This window comes from Anser cygnoides, chromosome 17 (genome assembly GCF_040182565.1).
Source record: "Anser cygnoides isolate HZ-2024a breed goose chromosome 17, Taihu_goose_T2T_genome, whole genome shotgun sequence".
Classification (NCBI taxonomy): Eukaryota; Metazoa; Chordata; class Aves; order Anseriformes; family Anatidae; genus Anser; species Anser cygnoides.
In genome coordinates, this window is record NC_089889.1 from 11495035 (window position 1) to 11512769 (window position 17735).

Consider the following 17735-nt stretch of genomic DNA (forward strand, 5'->3'; position numbering starts at 1 on the left):
CTGAATATTTGTCTGGCAAGGTTGCCCAAGTAATTCTGTCTCCTTGTACACGGTTCATCTTTTTCTTCTGTTGGAAACACATCTGGAGGGCAGTAGCCATACTTCCCTGCACAGCAGGGTGTTCGCATTGATCAGGTGCAAAGTATCACCCTGCTTCTTAAGGCCAGGCCTGGCAGCCCGAGCGTAGCTGGGCACTAGGGCCGTGCCTCTGCACTGCCTTTAAACGAGAATTCTTTATTTTTATTTTTTTAAAATGTGGTGGGCTCGATGCTTTTTTAAGTCTGTCCTTCATTTAGTTATTAAATGGGAACTAGGTGCCTTCTGATCCTGAATGTTGCTGTAATAACTATTTTGATTCTGAATGCACCAGAAACTATTCTAATGCATATCAGGGTAAATTAAGTCAATAGAGATTCTTCAAATTTATCCTGGTGTTTAGAGAATGGAATTCATGCACTTCAATTTACAGCTTATTAAGTGATCAGAATTAATGAACTCACAGTGACCTTTTCTGTTCCTGTTTACACATTTTCTTCCTATTCACTCATAATGTACATGATTTAGAAAACGCAGGGAGTTGAAAAGGCAGTGTGTGGGTCAGATATGTCCCATGGAGCACAGCATTGTGCTGCAGGCTTCAATCACATTTGCAAAGCTGCTATGAAGAAGTGGCACCTTCTGATTCAGCTGATGCACAGAAATCCAGCTTGATTTTCAGAACCCTCTTTGCCTTCTGGAAGCTAGAAAAATATTTGTACTGAGGGACAGAGATGATGGTCTTCAGAGTCACTGGAATATAATAAATACAGAACAATTTTTATTTTTTTTTAAGGTAATTTTTCAGTGTAGCACCTGGAATCCTGACAGAATTGGAGGAGAACAAAGATCCAAAATTAGGAGGAAAAGGAATGATGGACATACAGCAATCCTAGTATGAAGGAGCTGCAGGAACCCTGCTGCGGCAGCAGTGTAGGTCTGCACAGACAGTCTGACTGATGTTTAGAGGAGCCTTTTACTCAGCAAAAGGAGGTAGAAGGGACATTGAGCTGCTGTTGTAGGAGAGAATGAGGAATTCCCAAAGAGGAGAGTGGGAAGAGGATTCCTGAAGGGGAAAATGTTGGCATCGCAGCAACCCGTGCACAGCCTGCCTGTGGGCACACGCATGCCCAGGGCATTAGAGAAGGAGGCTGAGAGAGGGACTTGGAAAGTGGCACATGAGGCGTTTGTGAGGTGGGGGAGCGTGGCTTATGCCTCTTACCAGCGTTAGGAGATGAGGGAGGCCCTTGGAGGAAAGAGTAGTGAGGTGATACTGGACTCATTCTGAGGACTTGTAAAAATGGGGAAGAGGATAACCCAAGGCTGCACTTGAGGAAGGTAGAGTGTGCCGGGTTCACAGGACGCAGCTTTATGTACTGACTTAAAATGCCGATTGAAAAACAAACGAGCCTTAATGTGTTCCAAGTACTGCTCTGTTTTGTGCAGTTCTTAGCTTTCCTTCTTCTTTCCTTCTTAGTTCTGGGTGTTCAAGCTCGCAAAGCAATAACTTAACAACGCTGCTGGAATTTCCAAGTTCTTTTTCTTTAAGAAGTTCATAAAACTTGTCACAATATCCCAGTAAAGCTCTTTCTGCTGCACTATCTAATCCAAAGTACTTTATATCAGATTTATATTCTGGCAGCTCTGTGATAAACTTGGACTCTAACATATTACAAACACAAAAGATTACTTAAAGTTCTTGTTGTTGTTATTGAATTTGAAGGGCTCCTTTGTTTCATGCAGTCCAGCACACTCATACCAGGGGCGTGATCTCCGTGGCTCTGCACCTCATACATGTACAAACTTGGGCAACCTGGGATGAAGACATTTCCACCAGTGACAATGTAATATTTGGTAGATTTAACATGTTCTTTGTGTTAAAACTGTGCATGTCTAAACCACAGTAGAAGACAGAAAGTAATCCAGAATTTAGTGATGTCTGGTATTTTGACCAAAGGATCCTTGATGTATAAATGCTAGGTTTCTCCTGTCTCACGTAAGCCCCCTTAAACCTAATATCTCCGTTATAAGGCTTCCCTGAAACTCCAGATCAACCTTAAGAGGTTCCTAGAGAAAGATAATTATACACAAAACTATCAGACTCTACATTCTCCCAGTGTGAGGCCTTGCAAACTTCGGCCTGAAAACAAAGAGGAATGAAACCGGGATGTCAGTCACACCCTCAACACAAAGATTATAGGTGTAACCAGCAGAGGAATTCCTCACAAAATCTCTGATCTGAAATCAAGCAGCGCTCTGGAAACAGCTGCCAAATACCCAAGGCCAGAGACCGCTCGTCCTGGGGTCAGTTCTCGTGTTACCTAGTGGTCTAAAGCTTGTTCTATCCCCTGTTTATGGAAAGAGGAGAGACTGGTAATATCCTTTATAGCAATTGGAATATTTTGTTCAGTCTGTTCTTGTTAAAATTAATCTATAACTATCTAATGAATGATAGTTTTTCTTACTAAGACTGTGGGACAAAAAGACATTGCCATCTCCCCGCTTCCAAGGGAGAAATTCACCTTACATCAGGCGTACCCTAACACTAACAGAGACTACCATCATTGCTAGTACAATAGTCTGTACTCTCTAACTGGCCCTGGGGCAAAAGATCAGTGTAATCATTAATGAATTCATCTTTAGGTTACTTGTCTTGAAAATGTTACGTGTATTACTTGTGTGTGACCATGCAGTCTGGTCTCTATATTGTTTTTCTGCTCATGACCATCACCATCTCTTTTGTGTGTTTATTGTCTGCTTCTGCTGACACTAACAAAGCATTCACTGAATTTGGGAGTTTTCTTCTAATATCATATTCCAAAAACATGACCGTGATTCAGTGGGACTCTGGCGGACAGTCACTCTGTGTTACTCCAGGACCTGTCAGATGTACGGGGGTGCAAAGGCAGCAGCTGAACAGGGACAGAAAGAGGACACCGAGAACTCAGCTGGCTTCTTATTTCCAGCCCCGTGCCCTGTAATGTTGTGTTCTGCAGTGAGAATCCTTCAATTCTTCTTCCATTTGGGTCTTTAACGCTAGCAGATGGAAATCCAGCTCAACTTTCAAAAACTCTGAATAATTTATTAAGTACAAAATTGTTGGGTCTGAGGGCTGGTTCCTTCTTTTCTCCTTTTTTTCTCTGCAAACTGCCTTTCAGAGGCAAAGTTTCTAATTACAGGTCAGAGAAGCAGGTTTAATCACACAGCAGAGCCCTTGATGCAGCATTACAGTGTTATTTATACACCTGAATTAATAGGGATGCAGCATTTCAGTTGAGAAGAATAAGGCGGTTTTCAATTTCACTCTTTTTATGTGAAACAAGCCACATCAGATTCATCAGGCTTTTTGACCTAAATTATTGGGATTTTAAGTAACTAACAAGTAACTGCTGTGCGGAGCTAGAGCAAAAAGGAACAAGAATAGAAGACAGAGAACTGCACACATAGCAAGGGAACAACAGACGCAGGATGTATCAGAAAAAGCCAGGAGGGGACAGAAGGAGGAAGCCCTTGGGAAAACCGAACAGGGTAAAAATACAAAAATGCTGCTGTCTATCCCAGGGAAAACTTTTGGGGAGCGGCAGCATCCACGGAAACTGAAGGGCAGTCTGTGGTGTGTTGGCAGGCACCCAGATACTTCCAAATATTGTTCTCTTAAGGCCAGGAATAGGAGGGGTGAAGATGAAATCTGAAGCATAGGAGGAGTCCCTTGTACTCCGTGCTGCAGGGAATGGGATCCCTGCACCATCAGCACTTAAGAGTCGCTGTCAGCTTTTACTGGAGGTATTGGCTCCGTAGTACGGAAAAGAAATGGGAAATCCTGCACAGGATTGTGCCTGCAGTGTCCTGAGCTCCAATGTGACTTATTTTTAGCAGTACAAAGATGATTTTTCTCTGCTGTTTTGGAGATGAAACTCACATTCCCTGCTGACTTTTCTCCGGTTTTATCTCTACGCTGTGTAGTTTGGCTTCATGACTGTTTTTTGCTTCGCTGCTTGGAAAGTCTGTAAGCATTTCTAGGACCTTCCTGGACTTCTTCAGGGTTAAATAATGGGAGGCTTGTGATTATGCATCTGAGTCTCCGAGTTATGGAATACGCTGAGTTGACTGAGATCCTGGTGCCCAGACTCTTCATCTGGGCTCTGCAATAGGTGTGTGCTTCCCACCAGGTGGATGTGTTGATCCGTGTGATGGGAAAAGGCCCCCAGCACTAGGCTGGTGCCTTCTAGCAGCACTTTTCCTGGGTGTGGTTCGCTGATAAGGCACCCACAGCGTGCCCAGGATCCTGGCAGAGCTATGGAGCTCACCGTGACCTGCCGACCCATCATACCTGCCATGTGAAAATCCCAAAGCAAGGGAGAAAGGGAGGGAGGCCATGCTTCAAAATGGCTAAAATGCAAGTTCTGTGGGTATGGAGCAGTGCAGCAGCCAGAATACTGAGACTTATGCTTTGTATGTGAGACTTGATGGGGATTTGGGCTCCTAGCAGCTGTATTTTGCTGTGAGTGGTAGATTCCTAGACACCAAACACAGCAGTCTCTAAGCTAAGAGACAGATGAATGCAGCGCAGTCAGAACCCATATGATATATTTCTTAAGGCAAAAAAGGTTATCTACTTTTGTAAATTTACTTTCAATCGCAAGATTTTTTTTGTGTTTAGATTACATAGACTGTGGACCTTGTTCTCCTGTTTGCCTGCAAATCATTACCACGGTACTGGAGTGGTATGTGCAGGGAATGATGCACCAGGTACAGAACAGAGCCTCACGGTGCTCCGGCTGCTGGGCGCTGCACTTCCTTCCATCCGGCTGGGTCTCAAGCTGGGATCCAAAACTGGGTTGCAAGCTGGATGGAGACTCAGTTCTCAAAACAGGGTCATGGGCGTGAGAGAGCAAGCAGAAGAAAAGTCTTCAGCTGAGAAAGATGGAAAATATTGCTCCCCAGGACACAACAGGAGCCACTCAGCTGTGCTTCGTGGGCCTTGTGTTGCCGACAGGAGGCTTCCTACCAGGCTGCAAAGAAGGAGGATGCGAGGTCTGTGCGTGCTCTCCCTGTGACACCCCTGTTATTACTGTCACATGCAGATGGCTGATGCCTGCCCTGTCAGAGGCAGCCCAGGGTCAGGTGCGGAGCTGCGCAGACAACCTGTCGGGTGTGTGATAGCCAGGCTGCCCTTCCCGTGGGTGGAGGTTCAGAGCTGTTGTTGCTTTTTGGTATGCATGTGGTTTTCTCCTCCAAAAATAGCCAGCTATCGAAGTGGGAGGATTTCAGAGGAGGAGGAGGCTTGTTAGGGAGAGGATTAACAGTGATAACATGGATGGTCATATTTCAGGGCAAACACCTGTAAATCAGCCTAAGCCTGTAAGTAGCAACCTATTAAACTGGGTTCACCTCAGCAGCGCTCGCCCTGTGCCTGTTCAGGAAGGCTGGAGCCAGCTACCCTGCCCTGGGAGTACGGCTGGTGCTACAGACTCAGCCTCCTCCCATCTTATGCACCTGTGGGGAACTACAGATGTTTGCAGCTGACAAGGCAAAACACTTGGTGACATGTAAAGGAGGTGATGCCATCTTTTTAATACATCTGTCCACATTTCTGCTTTGCTCTTTCCCATTTCTGACCCTTCGTAGAGCTCTGATACGCTTTCCTTCTTGTTTGCTTTTGATTTTTTTTTTATTAGAGAAATTATTTTTAACAGAGATTCAATCAAGTCTCCCTGTGCTGCCCCTTCTGTTCAGCAGAAGAGCAGCTGGCAGGGGTGTGTTGCCACATTTTCTGGAGGTGATGCATACGGCTCTTCTATAGCATCTCGTGCCCTTTCACTCTAGACACGGAGTGAGAAATCAGGATATTAACTTGACTTCTCTGTCATTGCTACTGGCTTCTCATCTTTCAAAAAGGATTCTGCCATGGGGACTTGTTGAATGAATGCTGCAAACTCTCCTTCACTGAACTTCATATAAAAAAGTGTATGGAAAACGTTTACTATTGATCCATGACTTAACTACACTATAAACGATAAGTTATTTTGGAAGAAACAGTCTGTACCTGTGGCCCAGCAGTGAAAATGCTACAGGGACACAGCACAACCAACTTTCAGGGTATTTTCCAGCAATCCAGTATTTTGGTGACTGGGTATCCTTATATCTACTGATATTTAATTTGTCTGTTAGCTGCTCTCCCTTTTATATAACTTTTATATAATATATATATGTAAATAACATTTTATGGAATTTAGGTAACAACTTAAAACTTTTGGTGAATATTGTTGTGAAAAAAAATTCAGTCATTTCAAATGTTAGGTGTTCATTGTGTTTTTAAAGTTTTCTTCCCTTTTTAAAGGAAACTGGTAAAGTTCCATCATTCTTACTAGCTTATTACTGCTAGATTGAAGTGTAGGTTTACATAATGTTTTCTTTGTTACAGGAGCTAGTGGTAGATACTTCAGAGAAAGTATCTAGTATAAGAAAATGTATAAAGGGGAGTCATTTGGATTTCTCACCTGGGAGGGAATTTTCTCCTGTAGGCGAGGCAGGTGAATATCCAGCATGAAGAGAGGCTCCAGCTCTGATCTCGGCACGTGAGCTGGTCCCACAGAGGCCAGTAAATCACCGATTTCAATAGGACTACATTCTTGCTTCAAGTGAAATTTGTTTAAGTGATCTTAAAATCTAGGACTATGTCTCCTGTTTAACATAACTAGCTGTTAAAATTATTGTTATAAATGCCTCTTTCTGTTATAGAAATGCTAATACGAAGGTGCCTAACTGGCCCATATCTGAAATCCTTCAGAGCACAGTGGTAGCTTTAGATCTGCTGGAGAGTAGCAAACTGTGTTTAATATCTGTGTGATATGGGGCACACAGTGCAGCTCTGGATAATGCAGGACTAGACACATTTCTGAGTGCGACCCTCCCTCCCTCGTGTTTCTTTTTCTTGAAGAAACAAGCCTGGCTCACCTGATCATGGCAGTTGTGAAGTTCACCAAATTACGGAGCTATTTTCTTTTGTCAGATGTTCTCATGATCCTGCAGACGTTGCAGGTGATCTCTTGCTCCAGGCTGGCTGCTGTCTCTGCCAGGTAAACACCAGGAGACCAGAACAGCCTGTTGTGAAGGATGCAGAGCTGGTGTTTCCTTCTGCCGCTTTCTGTATTCACAAATAGTAAGATGTAAAGGACTGAGAAATACACCCAAGTAGGTTCAGGAAACGATTGGAGTTTAGATAGACAACATAGGTCTGTTTGCACGTCTTCACACCCATGCTGCGTCTGCACTGCCTGTGAGTGTAGGCATTTTAGTGGCACCGAGGCTGAATTTTCCAGAAGGGACTGCGAATGAAGAAACGGGACAGGTTCAACAAGGCATGTGGGCCCTGTGCATTTCTACTGTTCCCATATGAGCTCACAAAGATAACTGCTGCAGATCTAAAAGGTTCTTCAGCATCACCACTTCTTCAGGTCAGTTAAATACACCATTCTCACAGGAAAAACTGGCATTCACAACAATTTGTATCCAAGGAAATCAAAGTGAATGCCGTCATTCCTGTTTTACAGATCAGAAACTAAGATTTCAGCAAGTGATTTATTAAGAGAAAAATAGGAGCCAAATCCTGAATAAGGATGCCCTTGCAAATACTTGTCCTCCGTCTTCACTACTAAGTGTTTAGTGTTCCTTCTGGCTTTGGAGTTTGGGAATTGCTGGGAACAATTGGTGTGTCTCAGAGATGCTGCATTCATCACTTCAGGTTTGTGCTGATAGGCACTTTTCTTGCTGAAATGTGTTGCCTTAGTTTCATTCCAGGACCTATGGCTGATAATTCCTAAATAAACTTTCATTAAGTGTAATGTAAGCAGCTTGGGAGGAGGAGAAGAATCAGCTGCAGCAGAAAAAAAAAAATCAAGTTCTGCACGTACAGAACAACAACAACAACAACAAAATCTGTTTGTTGTAAAACCATGCTCCCAATTCCGTTGGGTGTTTTTGGGAAAGACTGCACCTCTGTGGGAAGCATGGTGGGCCTGGGTGAGCTGCTGGCATACAGCTGTCAGATAAAACATGCACTCTATGCCATTGCCTGGGTAAAGAACATTTCATTTTCTGGTAGGCATAAAGAGTTGCCAGTGTCATTGAAATTTTGTAGCTCTGAATAGTTGCTGTAAATTTCATCTGGGCAATATCCCCAATTGTGTTAGATATAATTACATTCAAAGTTCTTTTTAATCATTTATTTGGAACATGTCCCAAGATTCAGCAGTTTTGGATTGGGGTAGAAATTGAATTATTTATTATCAATTAGAGGTTGTCAGAGCCTTTGACACCACGTCGAGCTGGCATTGTTTGGTATCTGTATTAATGATCGTATAGATAAAAGCATGAAATTATTGGTTAGGAAGCTTTTATTCTAGGCTAAGAAGGCTAGTTTGCATACTTGGCTGGATGCTTCCCTACACTCACTGTCATTACGGCTCTGTTTAATCAAGTCAGCCTTGCCTGTGGAATTGCTTGCCCATAAATTGATGAATTGAGTGTAAGAATAATTCCCCCTAGATGGAACCCAGTTGTGACTTCCCTTGCCATCCCAGCCCAGCGCATTTAGACTCTTCTGCTTTGGCTGTGGTCTGCTATAGACCCTGGAACAATCTTTGTCACATCTGTTCTTTTCTTAGGAGGGCCGTTTATTTGCGGCTATTGGTGCTATGGTAATGCGGGATGCTGAGCTTTTGTTCCCCCAGGTGAGGGGATGGAGAGGACAACCTCACAGGTGTTCCTGAGCTCTCTTCACAGCTCTCTTCTGCACCCTTCCCTCATCAGTGCGGGTCTTAAAAATAATTTTTCTTATTGCGTTTTGGCGCTTTGCAAGAAATCTCAGCTGGAAAGAAAGATCCTGTGGCAGAAGACTGCGGAGGCTAATCCCACATGCATTGTTGTGGATAGGGAAAATTTTGGGAAATCGGGGGGAAAAGGAGCACGGAGAAGATGCCACTTCTCTCCTTGAGACAGAAAAGAGCAGCAGAGGAGAAAGGCTGCTCACGCGATGTTATCTCACCTCTGTGTCTTCTGGACCTGGCTGTTACCGGGGTTAGTACAGCCTTGGTGGGAAAGAGAGAAAAAAAAAACCTTCTGAGGACATAGCTGCAGTCTTTTGTGGCAAATACGTATTTTCTCTGCCTGTGCTCCGAGCTGCTGGAAGCAATGTGCGTTGGCCCAGCGCAGACACTGATCTAAGACACATGTTTCAAGACAGGATTTGAGCAAGGCCACGAGGAGTTACACACTACATCCAGAGTGAGCAGGAACTTCTCATGTGATGGATACAATTCACGTAGTAACTCCCTCACCACTTCTACTCCCCATTGCTCTGGTTTCCCTCATCGTAATCATCTATGAATTCCAGGAAAAATTCTTGAAATTTATGTCATTTTCTCAATGGGATCACTGATTTGTTAGGGTTTTTCTTCTACTATTTTTTATGCCTCGCATTCGTTTATCAAAAGCAGGGCTGTCTTGCTGTCACAAGAAAATTAGCACATACTCCTCTTTTTAAAATATTTCATTAGAGCAAAGAAAACTGGAACTAGAGGACAGAGTTCTCATTTTCCTAGGAAATACTGAGGTTTCCAAGTCTGTTCCATTCCAGAATGAATCACGTTTTAAATTAAGCTTTCTTACAAAATGAAACTCTGAATACATTGTTTTGTTTTGATCAGAGTAGTTCCTCTGATTTCGGTGTCTTTAAATTTATACAACTTCATATGACTTGTTACATAATCGTGTATTTTTGTTGTTGTTTCAAAAGCTTTTCTAGACAATCCCTAATACACAGAAAGTGCCAAAAGAGGTCTTTGACATTATTGAAATACCTCATTTATTTGATTGAACAAAAGTCATGTTTTCCAAAACAGTTGCATTTCAGCAACCATATTTTTTAATTTCACATTCCTCCACACACAAACATTAATTATCTAGACAAATATTTTAATGCTCCCATTTAATACATAACTCCCATTCTTTTAAAATTGGTGCTCGTATGGTAAGAAGTCCCTCTTCCAGTGAACTCATTTGGAAAAGCCGGAGCTGCGTACACCCAAACTGGCGCTCAGTACTGACTTCCACACAGGCATGTACGCAACTGGAATTCCTGGAACAGACTTCCCTCGAAGTATGTGTTATTCTGTACCAATGCTGATATTTCTTAAGCAAACAAACAAGCAAACAAACCCAAGCCAAGCAAAGCCCAGTCCGTAACAACAAATCAACTAAAATAAAACCTGCTTTTGTTATAAATCAGCTTTTGTCTTGACTTGCAGGAGGTGCAATGGCCCCTTCATCCTCTCAACACCTACTTAGGGGAAAAAAAAAAAAAAGGAAAAAAAAGTGGAAATGGAGAATGTGGAATGTCAGCCCAGAGCACAAACAAGCCTCAAACCCTGTGAGTAAGTTTTCTTTCTCAATCTGGTAGTGATGTTTCTGATTCCCAGCCTCCCTCTTTAGAAGCTGACAAGCAGCAGCAACTCTCAACCGAGGCAGACTTGGGAAATGACTAATTAAACAGTGATTGCAGGATTGCTTCCTGACCTGGGTATCAGACCACAAGGGTGAAGCTTCATAAAGATAGAGTGAATGCAGGAAGCAGTCCTGCATATTTCCACAATGGGGGCATTATGGAGACATGCCCCGGAGGCTGCTTGAGACCTCGCTGAATGGATTCTGATACCATCGGGGAATGGAGTACCTGCTAGTTCAAAGCAAGCCTGAATGCAGGTTTTAATCCCTTCTGACAATTGTTGAGAGGAAATGGCCTTTCCTCTGACCTTATCGTTGTAAACAACAACTAGTCATCAGGTTTGTCCTGCTAAGGGAATAGTCAAGGTCTATGCAAGGATTTTACTTCAGATTTTTTTTTTCTCTGATTACAATGGTTTAATTCTCTGGACCTGAAATGCCTTCTCGCCCCTTAATATACTGGCTTCAGGTACATTCTTTGTTAATTATTGAGTCCATACAGCTCGGTCTGGTTCAAATTAGCTTCTTGGAGCTGTGGGCAGATATCCTGTGGCCAGTTTCAGGGCTGAGCCTTGTGGCTGTTTTTGTGATGGGTGTTGTGAGGTGTCTTTGGATACACCGGTATTGCCAGAACCGGGGGTGAGACAAGCTGACAAACACTCCTAGCATGACAGAGAATAACTTACAGCTATTTTCGGATGGCCAGCAGGCAGGATGGAGGACTTGCTGCTGGGCACCATTAGCGTGGCAGTTTGAATGCAATCGAGTGATGCATATACTTGTGGAATTACAGCAGTGGGTGGATGTAACTTTGTGGATTGGCATGGCTTTCAGTGCTGAGAGAATACAGATGGCAGAGGAAATGGGGCAGTGGCTTTTGGTGCTCCTGGAGTTAGAACCAACTCTCTGTAACCAGTAGGACAGAGTGACAGCGCAGAAGAGGGCTTACCTACTGCGCTAGGAGAATTTCAGGATGATAAAATCCCCTTTCCCCCAGGAAAGGGGCCACACATCACTGTGGCCACCTGTAAGCGTCCCCAGGCCCTGTTCTCTCTTCCCAGCTGCCATTCATTGGGTGCTAAGTGTATCAGAGATCAGCTGTTACAGCCCCACCAGAAGGAAATTTGCAGAGCTATTAAGAGGGCTTGTCTGTGCATAGTCATAGGTTTTGGCAGAGCGTAGGAGGTTGCTGATGGCTTTGTGTGAATGACTTTTTAATTCCAGTGGAGGTTATGGGTAGCACTCACATATCTGCTGTTTAGTCTGCCACTGTAAGCCAGACAGGGAGCTAGGAGAGATTTCTCCCTCGTGCTGTATGGACTGGCTAATCACTACAAAAAGAGGGAAGGGCTGCACGAGTCGGTGTTCCTGAGTTCTGTAGAAGTTGCAACTTTTTCCTGGGAGCAAAGGTAAAGACAACTTCTGCAGGTAGAGGGAAAGACTTCTTCCCCAGGTAAAGACAAATAGCTGTGTTTTTCCATGTTTCCTAGTTGACGCTACTTAATTTCTGCTTTTCTAGCTTGTAAGTATTCTTATTACGTGATTTAACAAGCGAAATGTGTAACTGTTTCCCAAGCGCATAACTTCCAGTCCCTGCTCTAGGATCTTTTGGAGATCCACAGGCTCTTTTAGGGATAAAGGATAACAACCAAAGCAAGCCTGTTTTTGACAGGCTGCAGTTCGTTATACATAGCTCTGTATCTCTCATGAGAAGCCTGCAGGGATCTGCAGACTGGAAAAGTTAAATGCTTTCCATGGTTTTGGGATGTGGCGGGCTAAGGAGGGGCTGGCAGGCTTCTATAGAAAAGATGACTGGTTTTAGTTGTGTGTCACCTGCGGTAAGCTTGGGCTGCTCTGTGTAATGTGTTTGTGAGCAAAGGGAAAGGCCTGAACGCTGGGGGGAGCAGCTTCTGAAGGCCACACGCCCTCTGCCAAATGGATGGTCAAGGTCAGGTCTCAAGTGCTGAAGGAAATGGGGTCGGATGTGCCCTGAGCTTTGTCTCTGGGGCCCAGGTGTGTGAACGTGCTGTACCCAAGGGCAGGGATTTCTCTGATTTTTATTAGGGAGCTGTGGGTGGAAGAGGGCGTTATAATGTATCTGTGGTCTGTCCTGCAACCACATTACACTGTTTTGTTTGATCCATGCCCAAATGTGCTAGGATCACTTTGCTTTTCGTTTGGCTTGGAACGCAATTACATAAGGCTATGGCCCACATGTGCGACCAGTGGGGCTGAGGCATGAGTAAAGGGGAAAGATCTCGAGGAGCTCTGACGTGCTATGTCTGAAAGGATTTCCTTTCCTCCCGCCCAGGGGGTTGAACCTGGTGGTAAGGTCACGTAATTAGGCTGCTCTGGGATCTGGTGGCTGGGTGCAGTGTGCTCTCTGTGCCTTGCAGGACACCAGCAGGCCGAGGGGAGCAGTCACATCATCCCAGCCGCCTTGCGCCCTCCGCATCATCTGCGCATCATCTGTGTCAGGGTCGTGCTTTCAAAAGGCTGAAAGAAAGCATATTAGAGGAAGTATTCCTGTGTAAGATTAACGGGATTAATGCAATTGGGATTAATGCAGTCATTCCCGAAAGAAATGCTCTCTTTCCAGCCCACTCCTTCTCCCCTCTGAGGCTTATTTATTTATTTAGTGGTGGCTGCGAACCCTTTGCCTGGCTGTTGTTATTACCTGTGCTAAGGAGAATCATAAAAAGCTCAAGCACTTATTGATTCAGTGGTGGGAAGCGTTTCAACAGTGATAAAATGTTTCTTCTTCCTCAGTTATGGAATAGCTGTCACAATTTTTCCTTCTAACCCGTGGCTTCCCTTTAAGACTTTTTGAATTATTTCCTCCACTTTATAGAGCTGTAACAAAGGATGGGTGGCTGGGTCGCTCTGCCAGCTTCACCTGAGTAAAAGGGGCCGCAGAGAGGCTGAAAGGGCACCTGTCAGCAGGCTGCTAATTGCATGTGTCCGTCAGCAGGTTGTCCTTACGCTGAAGAATGTTATCTTGAGACGAATCCATGGGCAGCACAGAAGGGGCTTGTTGAGAGAGGCAGGCTGAGGAGCTACAGAGTGCTGGTACTTAGCGCGCTGCTCTGCCTCGCGGTGATGGTGTTAAAAGGGAGTACGCTTTGCTTTTCTTTGTCGTAAGGGACCGCTTGCGTTGCGTTTTGAGCTCATCTGCAAGGTTTCTGGAAGTCTGCAGTAAGTGGTTAGCATTCTGTGGTGCGTGTTTGTGGTGAGTGAGTGCTGCTTTCCTGCTTGTTTTGTCCCGTGTACGCTGTGCTGTGACACTTCAAATGCACTGTTTGTACAGAGGAGCAATGTTTTTGTTCAGGAGCTTAGTGAATATCATCATGCACTGTCCTGACAGCTCTTCATACCTGAGGACTTCCCCGCCCCCCTCCCCATATAGGAGCATGTTTTATTCTTACGCACAACCTAAGCTCTGGAAATGTCTAAATATTCTTGTACAGTTCAAATGTTCTCTGTGGCCTGTCTGGGAGGCTTCTCACTGAGGGCAGTTATTTAAAAATATTCACACGTGGTTAGACTTTTTTTTTTCTGATCTACTGAGAAATAATCACAATCACTTCCAGATTGTTTCTTCGACTCAAAGAAAGCGTTGCCAGAGCTGACAAGGTCTCATTCTCAATATGGTATATATGGTAATTAGGATGTATATTGCCATCAGCACCATGGGACCCCAGGAGAACACGAGCTGAGGATTTTGCTTGTCTGCCCTTACTGAATGCATGTGAGAGTCTCATGAATATTTTTGAAGCAGGTTAAATACTTGCCATTGCAAATCTGTGGAGGCCCTAATGAAAGCAATCCTTTGAGCAGGAGTGAAGGTGGATTTCTCCTTCCCTACAAGAAGACTCGAGGAGTTCTGGAATAATTTTTAAGCAGTAGGTAATGCCTGTGCAGTGGGTTTTCACTCTGTAGTCGGCGAGGTGAGGTTCCTGATTTCCATCCAGCTGCAGGCTGGTGCTTGGTGCATGTCTGGGGGCAGTGGGAGAGCGAGGCAGGACTGGGGTGGCACTGATAAACTCCCGTGTGGAAAGTGAGACGCTTCCCAAGAGCAAGGTGTTGATTACATAGCAGCAAACAGCTTGGTGTTGTGGAGGCTTGGGGAAGGTAGCATCCCCTTCTTTAGTCATCTATACTTCCTATTATTGCTGTTCTTCTTTAGAAGCACTTACAACAGTAAAGGAGCAGCTGACAAGTATCGCTGCCCAGCACATCAGACGTAACCCTGCTGGGGTGGGGGAAACAGTGGAAGTGGGGCAGGGTGTCACCCCTTGATTCCTCCAGACTGAGGCAGAGGAAGCCAAGAGATTTATCCCAGGGCTCAGCAGCAATCCTAGGAGTAGAAACAGGCACCAGCAGAGGAACTTGCTATCTGCCCGGAGAGCCTGGCAGCGAGCAAACCTGTGCTTCTGAGGAGCCTGCATTTAGCCATTTGTGCCTTTGGTCTGTCGGGAATGGTGGCCAGGGATTTTCTGGTGTTGAGCCAGTGCTCCCCCAGTGGCCAGGACCAAGGTTTGGTCTGTCTCAAGCTCACGCTGCCGTTCCCAGCACTCATGTTGCTGAGTCTCCCTTCTACTCAGTCTGGTTTGAGAAGTGACCAAACTGTGGAGGATGCGCAGGTGGGATCACTCATCCTGCTGCACGCGTGGTGCCCGGGGGCTGGAGCTTGGCTTCTGCAGCCCTGGCTGTTTGGGGATGGAGATGTCGCTGGAGAGGAAGCCTGCATTTTGGTGGTGGTTCAGAACAGGCAGGTGTATTCAACAACCTTTTTTTTTTTTTTCTATTCTTCAGTGTTGTATCCAACAAAGTAGACTTATTTTAGATTTATTTTAAGTGAATAATCTCTGGTCTGACCTCAGTGCAGGAAAGCTCACCCCCAAACTCCCTCTCCTGTTGGTTTGCTTGGCAGTGGCTTACAGCCAGGGAGGGCCTTTTCTGTAAACTCCTGCACAGAGGAGGCCTGTTGCTGTGAACTCTTGCATAGTAATTAGAGGAAACAACTTTGGGCTCCCACCACTGGTTACGCAACGGGGCTGGATCTGGCCGCCGTTTGTCACTGTGCAGCCCAGCACCAGCGAGCTGGTGCCTCTCTCCAGAAACCCCTCCTTCGCCTCCCGGGGAGCCGCTCTGCAGCCCGCGAGAGGCGGCGGGCGGGAGCTTCTGTCCCACAGTCAGCTCCCAGGTAAATCCCGTCTGGGACCTAGCGGGGAAAATCGCAACCCCCTCGGCAGAAACGGTCCAAGTTTCCAAGGCAACTACCCTCTAACCCTATTTTGAACGCTGCCTCGTTCCCATAGAAAGTTGCCCGATAGTCTCGTCGGCAGCTGCTGCGGAGAGCACGCCACCTCCAGAGGAGCCGTCCTCGGCCAGGCTCTTTATTCCCGTAACGAGCAGCCGGGGGGGCGCGGGTGGCATGTGCTGCTCGGCGCTGCCGCCCCCCCGGGCCCTGCCGAGCTCGGGCAGGGCGCCGCAGACAGCCCGGGAGATGCTTTGGAGTAAGCGGTGGGGTGGTTCTGCCCCTCTGCCTTCCCGGGCAGAGAGAGAGGTGGTCGGGGCTCCCCGGAGGTGCACGGAGTTGGAGGCTCGAGCACAGATGGGGCTGCTCGTCCATTTTTTGGTGAGCTGGAAGGTGACAAGTGAAGAAAAAGGACGCAGCGTTTTATTTAATTAGAAAAACCAAACTCCCTAAAACTAGCCTCCAAAGGGCCTCCGTTGTCATCAGCTTCACAAAGAGCTGTGACAAATGAAAGGAACTGAGCAGAGAAAAGGCTGCTTTCTCTTTGTGTCTCTTTCCCAGCTTCTGTTTGCTTTGCTGTCTCCCTTGCTCCCATTGATCAGGCATGTGGAAACATTCCTCCTCCTGCGCTCCCATTGTGGCCGCCCGGTTGCCAGGCTGCCGTTGGCTTGAATAACTTCACTAAGCCAGGCCTCTCCAAAACCATGCCATCCGGCGCGCTGGATGCGGGGCCAGACGCTGCCCTCCCATCCTCCTCCTTCCCTCCCCCTCCCAGGCAGCGCAGGGGCAAAGTGAAAAAATGCGTGGAAGAACAAGGGAGGCAACGCGGAGCCCCAGCTGGCCCGGCCAGGGGGAGAGGCGAGAGCTCGCCCTACAAAAATAGGGCCTGCAAGGAGGGGACAATGGCCGGCCTGGGCTGCTGCGTGGGGAAGGAGGTGGGTGGTGGTGGTGGTGGCAGTGAGGGTTGCTAGCCCAAAGTTTCTGAGCAGAGGGGACTAAAGGGCATCCTTCCAGGCCGCTACGCCTGTGGGGGCACAAACTAGCAAAGCACAGCGAGGTAAACTTGTTCCCCTCGGAGGGGAGAGGCGGCGAGGACAACACAGGAGGCAGCAGGCAGCCGGCTGTGACTGGGAGCGATTCGTCGCCAGCTCCTGCTGGCTCGCCACAGACGCACCCCTTCAGCAACCCGGGCTCCTTGGGCCAAGCTGCCGCTGGCTCGCACAGCGCTGCTTGTTTTAGCAGAGCTGTGTTTTAGCAGAGCTGCACCGGCTCGTGCTGGAGGTGATGCTGGTGCCAGGTGGCCGCTCTGGTGCGGGGCTGTACCCCCAGGACTTACCCCTGGGGTTGTCTTGGGTGAGCCCTGGCACTGAAGACGCTGGACTTGGGCACGACAACTTGGGCTTGTGCCCCCCACTGAACCCGAGCTGCATCTCGCATGGCCCCGCTGCCTACGGTTGTTATGCTGGGTACAAATCGGGCCTGTTGTTTTTAATGCTTTTTCTCCATCGGCGACATAGCAGTAAGCAGTCTGTGCTTCCAGGCGTGCTCATTGACTCAGCACGGCCAGGGCTGGATCCTCAGCTGGCGTAAAGCAGCCCTGGCCCCTCAGCTCACAGCATCGCCCGCGACCCCCGTTGAGTCTTCGTCCCACTGGCAGCTGGGGCCAGCGGTGCGGTGTGACCGTGGGCTGCTGGCAGGGCAGGGGCACCCCTGCTGGTGCTGGGTGGCCCCGGTGTGCCCGCAGGGCTGTCCCGTGTCCCCAAGGCCGGCAGTGGAGGAGATGTGGTAGGGCAGCTGGAGCCAGGTCGCCTTGGCTCTGCAGAGGGGTCCTGGGCTTGTGCTGGTTTGAAGGGCAGGGACTGCTGAGCTCAGGTGATTAACATAACAATCCTGGGGCTCTGCCTTCATCCCGAGGCTAAAGCCTGGTTTGCTCAAT

The 17735-nt window shown here is 46.9% G+C and overlaps 1 long non-coding RNA gene across 4 annotated transcripts in view; it reads left to right on the forward strand.

Moving 5' to 3' along the window:
* Positions 1-17735, forward strand: part of LOC106031354 (uncharacterized) — a 42084-nt gene that overhangs the window by 10305 nt on the left and 14044 nt on the right. For all 4 annotated transcript variants that reach the window (XR_010825426.1, XR_010825428.1, XR_010825427.1 and 1 more), the window contains one exon: positions 10344-10465. This is a non-coding gene — a long non-coding RNA (uncharacterized lncRNA). The remainder of the gene's footprint in view (positions 1-10343; positions 10466-17735) is intronic.